The sequence below is a fragment of the Lytechinus variegatus genome, chromosome 13 (assembly GCF_018143015.1).
Source record: "Lytechinus variegatus isolate NC3 chromosome 13, Lvar_3.0, whole genome shotgun sequence".
Taxonomy (NCBI): Eukaryota; Metazoa; Echinodermata; class Echinoidea; order Temnopleuroida; family Toxopneustidae; genus Lytechinus; species Lytechinus variegatus.
In genome coordinates, this window is record NC_054752.1 from 4,311,560 (window position 1) to 4,319,703 (window position 8,144).

Below are 8,144 nucleotides of genomic sequence, written 5' to 3' on the forward strand. Positions count from 1 at the left end.
CACCAGATGATATGCGTGCTCATTGATTCTAGCAACGTGAGTGGGTGGGGCACTGTGTTTTTAGTACTCCTATTACCGAACTACATGCACATCAGCTGGCACTGTCTTATCTTACCGAACTGGAGAAAGAAGGCTATGATTTCATTCTCAGTCTCGTATTCCACAACCATTAAATAGAAACATCGGCCCGAATTCACAAATGTGGTTTTGAAAACCCACGGTTGAGTCCATGGTTTATGCAGATTTCCTGTATAAATTACGCTTAATTTAGCGCGTATCGGGCGGGTGTATAAAACATGTCCAATGCTGATGCGCGCTTTTGTCACAGTGCGCCAAATTGACGCCTGTCACCATGGTTAGATACGCTAATTTATTCATGAGTCCACTGTTTTTATTCATGAGTCCACTCTTCAAACAGTGGACTCATGAATAAAATAGCGTTTATGACCATGGTAACAGGCGTCAATTAGGCGCACTGTGACAAAAGCGCGCATCAGCATTGGACACATTTTATACACGCGCCCGATACGCGCTAAATTAAGCGCAATTTATACAGGAAATCTGCATAAACCATGGACTCAACCGTGGGTTTTCAAAACCACTTTTGTGAATTCGGGCCATAATCTCGGTAGAGGTCATTTTCTAAAGATACATGAACCATTTTATGAAGTGCATGCTCCAAGACCTTACAATCTATCATTAGAATATTGATGCTTTATTTATTTATTTCAAGTATTTAAAAGAAGGGTAGCCCTATTAGTAGCAAGCTGGTTTTCGTTGGGGCCCTTCGTAAACAAACACAAATATAAGACATGGTGACACATAAACAAAGAATAGAGCATAAGTACTAATATTGACAAATTAAATAATTATATAATCATAATTAATTATGGAAAATGACAAAAATAGACAAAATATCATACTGTACAAATGTTACCTACAAGTAAACGGAAATTATATACATGTATACACATGAAAAAGATAAGATCTGTACAAAATGAGGAGAATGAATAAAATAGATTCCACCATAACTCCCTATGACATATGAAATGTTTTTCCCCCATTTTGCCATTTCCCGTTCTACGAATCGGAGGTGTTCGGGTAATTCATTCCAATGCTATGGGCCTGTGACAAAAATGATTTCTAATAAAAGGTTTGTACGAGTATATGGCGCCCTGATTATCATCTTATTTGTGTTCCTTGTTGTTCGAGATCCTCATTGGCCGCAATCTTTAACAAGACCAGTCAGGATAGTTGATAACTGGTATGCCTACTAATTACTATATTTAGTTACCAGACATGGCATAAGCATCACTATCTACATATAATATGCCTCCACATACATGCTCGGGAACTACAATAATGGCACATGTGTTTTTTGTTTTACAATTTCTATTGAAACAATAATAACACAACGTATGCGTATAATTTTTTATGTGTATTATTTGCAGTGTCCAGATAAAACGTATTACTTCTTAATACGAACATATCTAACTTTGCGTAAATTGTATCATCGATTTTTTTTTATATTTTTTTTTTTAGATGAAACACTACGTTTTATAGCCCTGGGGTGTTTCACAAAGAGTTTAAGAATGACTTCAGGGGGTTTAGTACATTTTTAAGCAAGGATGTTTTGAATTAAATATATAAATGCACCATTCAACCAACCTTTGGTTATTCTTGTATGGGGAAACTGGGGTGGTATTCTGTAACTCTGTCATAACTTTTGTCATAAATTTTGTCATTTCTCTCCGAGATGTGACACCGCTATGATTGTCACAAATCGGTATTCTGAACATTGTCTTTTCCCTGTCATATCTCTCAAAGTTCCCGCCCATCTTTTCGGAAGCAATCCAATCAAAATCATCGTTAGTTCCCAGTGGGAGCCCTTCTAGCCAATAGGAATGCCCCGTGACAGGTAGGGGTATTCCCAATTCTGTTGGTGGCATCGCGCAACTACGCGAATATTGATGCGCTTAATTACAAAGAGAGACAGGGAGCTGTGAAGGATTTTAGAGGAGAAGTAGAAAAATAAGGAAAACAGAGAAAAAAAGAGAAATTAATATGTAGGGCCTAACTAATTGTAGCATGAAAAAAATAATTTTAAAAATTGTCGTGGATGATGAGTGAAACTAATACCACAATCTAATCTAAATGATATCGTTATATGCTTGACATTCAGTCGGCAGGGTATCGGGATATTTGGTACTAAAAGATATGACAAAATTTATGACTGCTACCCCCTGTCATAACTTTTGTCATATCTTTTGCTTGTATAAAAGGATTACGCGCATTAAAGCCGCGTATTTTTGGTGCGCGCCAAAGAGATAAGACAAAATTTATGACAATTTTTGTGACAAAAGTTATGACATCCACCAGAATACCGATTTTGTCATATCTCTGAGATAAGATAAAATATGGAGATAAGACAATGTTCAGAATACCGCCCCTGTTCTTTACAGCATAAGGAATACACTTTTACGATTACAGAAAAGGGATGCACGCATAGTAACATACAATTTTGATTATAATGTAAAAGACGTTAGTATAATTAATTAACTTAAATGGCAAACTCTTGATATCAGACGTGATTACTTTTTAGCTTGTATAATGTATAACTGTATTCATGGAAAGGACCCAGTCCGAATGTACAATGAAGTGGATTGGTTTTTGAAAGACACTGTGTTAATGCTAGACTTACCGACACGTGAACGTCGTTTTACCAAAGCCTACTCTCGAATATTTTAAGAGTTGTTTTAGATATGCTGGCTGGTTGGTTTGGAATAGCCTTCCATCTGTTATTCAAAATGCAAATTCTCTGTAAGTTTTTAAAACGTATGTATAAATGCCATATTGTTCTCGAATTGACCGGCCTTCTTTTATTTCTTTCTCCCTCCTCTCTCTCCCCCTCTTTCTCTTACCTTCCTCTCTCGTCTTTCTTCTTTCTCTTATCCTGTACTCCTTCTAGGTCAGACCGTTTATGAACTTTTATATTGTGAGCCATTGGGTGATTTCAAGTACGGTGTTGAAATCTGGTGTTGATGTTGCGACAACACCATAACACCAGCCACATTACCGTACTTGAAATCAGACTGGTGTTGGGATTGACCTCGAAAAATGACGTATTTCCGGCAGTTCGTGTTGAAGAATGGTGTTGAATATCGTCTGCTAAACCCAGCACTGCGGCTGTTGTTGACGATCTACGTGCACTTTCCCAATTCACCAACACCAACCCCAGGGATTGGGAAAATCATGATTTTAAGTTCGGTGTTGATGTTGGCAATCTCAAGCTCGTGAACAGGCGGCGAACACGATGAAACATCCTCGAAAAATTTGCTTTTACAGTTAAGATGAGTTCAAATTATTGGAATAATGTTCACTCTTTCGAATTCTTGAATTAATTAAAGCATTTGTATTCTGTACTGCATTTCTCTCCGATTTCATTTTCGTCGTCGAGACTTGCTCGCGTGAAGTTGAGATGATTTATAGCAGCGCAGCGCAGGGGCGTGACGTCATGTGCTATCGATAAACGCAACCGGTATCGTTCCTCTGAAATATGTAGGTGCCGTGGCCGGTATCGTTCCTCTGAAATATGTAGGTGCCGTGGCCGAGTGGTCTAAGGCGCCTGGCTATACATGGAAAGTCCGGGGTTGGATCCCTGGCCTCGGCACCTATGCCCGTGAGCAAGGCATTTAATCTACAATGCTCTTTTATCCTGCTTTCAAATAAATGGAAATGCTATAGGCCTATGCATTACTGGTGACTAGGTGTGCACTTGTTTAAAAAAAAGAAAGATAAAAAAAAGAACTGAGCTCGGTGTTGGAGCTCGGTTCAGCGGACCTTTTACGCTCTCAACACCAACACCGAACACCGTACTTGAAATCACCCATTGTAGTCGTTACTCCTTTTTCAAAATATTGTTATGCATTGTACATATATTTTGTGTGTGTGTGTGTGTGTCGGGGCCATGATGTAAAACAGCCTCGGCTGATCATGTTTTATTTTTATCCTGAATAAATATTTTACAATGAAAATAAAATAAAGTAAATAAATTTCACACTGGGATCTGCGTAGAGTTGTGTAGTGTTGCGTAGAGTTGCGTAGAGACTATACGCAAACTCTTCGCAACACTGCGCCGCCGTTCGTTTCGTCTACGCATAGTGGGTACGCGGGGAGGAGGGGGACGCAAACACATTAAACACGTGTATTTTTTGCACACGGTTGGCGTAGAGCCAGGTCTACGCAAGACTACTCAACTGTACGCCACTCCTACCCAACACTACGTAACTACGCCACTCCTGAGCAACACTACGCCAAAATGATGTTTCTCAAAACACTTTTTAAAACTTGCGTATGGAATGGCTGAAAATAATTTTAATTTTATCTATAAAAAGAGCAGAATTTACTGAACAAAATGCATTTTTAACAAAAAATAGCAATATTTTAAAGAAACCGTTTGACATGTATGTGCACTTTGTCATTAATATTTATTAGATGGGCTGATGATGAAATGTCCCCTACTCTTTTTTCTTATGCTATTATATTACATCATGATTATTTGATATTTTCATACATGTGCGTACGATACATCTTTCTTATATAATAAAGTTGCAGCAATGAACATCCCATGCATTAGATTAGTCACCCATCGTTCCTTTGTAATTTTTGGAGAAAGAAATTTGAATGAACATAATTTGATATAATCTATTTCAAAAGAACAAGTAGGGATATAATACCATCACTTCTCGTATTGAATATTGATGAAGACATGCATAGAATCTGTTATATATAAGAAGAATTGTAAAAGCAATTACATTCATTTATTTAGTAATTTCCCCTTTAAGGATACTTTGGAATGATCAAGAACATTCCACAACAAGTTTTTAAAAGCTTTTGTTAAGCAGGCCTCTGCCTATTTAAAGGCCAAGGATTATTGTTATTTGTGAATAGAGACTGCCAAACAATAGGATTAGCTATGTCGTTGATTTCAATGAGGTCATTCAAGAGTCTTCCAGAGTGTGATTGCTCCTGAAAGGAGAATGCTCTTTTAAAAGACAATACTAGAACCTTCCATAATAGTGAATACTATATAGAAGCCTCTAGAATAGTGAATACTAGAATGATCTAGATTAGTTGAAATGTGTATATATAAACTGCAGTTTCTTCAAGGAGATCATCACATCATACCAGATCCCTTCACCAGATCAGATCAGAGCTAAGAGTTTCACGTCAGAATTTATTCCACCTGGAATAATTATCTTCTGTGGAATTATTTGCACACCATCAATGAACTGTTTGCAGTTATTTTAGAGAGGAATTCTCAGTTCTCATCGAGATCATCAACCTGTTTAATGAACACTCTTCAACCCATGGATTGCTGAAATTGACTGTTAATCATCGTCAACATCGTCTTCACGGACATTTCAACTCGTTACAGTGACTCTCGTTATTCATCGTGCTTCAACATCAGTTTCATCATCGCCATCATTGTGAATTTTCGCCAGCCAACTGGAATTTTATCATTTGGACCATAAATTCGGAATAACACCAGAACTGATTTCAAGAGATGTAAGACTATTATTATTTATGATTTGTTTGTGTAAACTTAATTATTTCCTGTAATAAAAAAAGAGGAAATTAAACTTAAATTTTACTTGTTATTTGTTGCAGTATCGTAACAAATCGTTTTACCGTAATATTATAATGCAAATATTTACGTCTTTATTTGCTATTGTCCGATTTTGATCAAATTTTAAGAGTTTTTTCAGATTTTTCTTAATCTCTGTATAATTGTCAACCTGGAGTACCCTTGTAAATGTGGCGTACTCATGCTGGATCCTTGTGTTTCTCGGAACGTTTTTTGTTATTTTAGAAAATAACTGGAAATAGTTCATGGAACTTGGGCATAAGGGAAATCCAGTATTCAAAATATGTTGCCTTAGTTTGAGGTTACATTACCAAGATCGGAGGTCATTAGAGGTCAATGGACTTTTAACCATGTTGGGGTTATTTGTTGAATTGCATCATAACTTTGAAACTTTGAAAGTTTATGGAAATATCTCATGAAAAGTAGACGTACGGGTGTTCAAATAGCACTGATCGTCTTGCACGAGTCTTAGGTCACATTGACAACTGTCACAGGCCCAGTGCAAAAGCAAAGGACAAAAAATACTCTAGAGAAAAGATAATTGCCTATGTACTGTTAACACAACAAATCACGAAAAAGAAAATGGATTGGAATCACAAATGAAATGAAATATCTTTAATTATAATTAAATTCAGCACGTTCACATATGTGAGTAATATGGCATAGCATCAAAGAATAAATTTATAATGAAAGTTCAATTCGAATAACATAAAGTCCCTAGCTGTTATCATTTCGTTGGGCCCATCGAAGAAAACTGACGAGTGTATCGCGATCAGTGGAGAATCCGAACATCGATGACTCATCACTATGACGTCACACTGGAGGGCGATTCCCGAGACTTCTCTCCCGTCCGGAGTTCCCGTACGCACCCTCAGTACTCACTGTTGATACGGCTCTGCCTTCAGAATCTCGGTACTAAAAACCCTACAATAAATAGTAAACATGGAACCACACTTCTAATACATTGATCTAATCACGCAATTGATTCATTGATTAATATTGCATAATTAGCTGTCAATAAGTGTCCATGTTTGATAGATGGAAATTCATTTCAAAATATCCATAAAGTAATCTTTAATAATACATTTAATCTTACAAATACATTACAAATTAGTTATGCCAATTCCTTATAGAATAAACTTCATAATTGTCAAACATGCAACCATGTTCAGGTATAGTATGTAAACAAATCCATTAAATGGACGTTATGTCAAAAATCTTTTAAATTGTTTTAATTTGCAAAATTGAACATTAAATGAGTTTCATATAATCTGCAATTAAGTTAACACCATCTTTCGTGCAAATTCCCGTCTTAATTTTAAAGATTATGAAAATATCCTTGTAGGAAGTAATTTTGACTTACCACGTATGTGGGTTAAGAAATACATCATAGAAATCATCTAAAACTCCTTCCTGACATAGCAGCATAAAATACGATTAGCTCGTCGATAAAACAAATCCATATTATGTGTCTGCTAAAATTATAGCAAAATGAATAAAAACGATGAAGTTGGTATTGCCCCTAAGGCAAAAACAAATCGAGATAAATCATGTCAGCTCCATCCAAACCAATAAAACGTAATGAGCAAAATTAATAGGCCTACAGTACACGACGCCTTCAGATCGGGTTTTAGGGCGTAGTTCATTTGCCTAACAAAAGTTTTACGAGTAATTTGCATATACGTATGCACTTCGCCTAGACGTGACGTCCGGTCTTTAAGAAAAGCTCTAAATAAGTAAGATTCATTCATTTAACCTTGACAACAACTGATTAAGTGCATTGTTTTTTTCTTGCTGCACCTTATTTTATCATAATAGAGACACATCATTTACACATGTATGAAACATTTACGATTTCATGTAATAACATAAGGAAAGGGAAAGTGGGAATGTAACACCATCAGCCCACCTAATGAATGTTCATGACGATGGGCATATAACTGTTTTCACAAATATTGATGAAATTTTAAATTCAATAAATTCTTTATTTGGTATTCGATTTTGATGAAATTTTCAGCATTTTGCTTTGTAAATATTTAGATTAAAAAAATATATTTTCAGCCGGAACCTTCTTCTTCAGGATACATCTGCCTCCTTCAGGGTTGAGGTTTCTTTCAGATGGTTTATTTGGCATGTGTGTATGGCCAGGCCTTCCTTCGCCGACGCCCCAATACAAAAGTGACTGGCGCGCTGGAGTGATTGAAGGGCGCCATCATTTGGTTGGGTTTTATTTACAGTATAAAAATCACACTAAAATGCATTGCGTAAGATATGAGAATGAATATAAATATATAAACATGCGCATAAAGGTATACGGATGGATCGGTCTATTCAGAGGCATTCATATAATGGCTCTGTTCTTCCTAGAGGTCCAGTAATATTACATGTATTTCTACTACTACTCCGAATACTATGCCTACGATCACCCAGACCGCAGGTCCCTATGCTAATATATGCCCAATTCATCTGTACATTCATCCAAATCCTCTCATGGCTG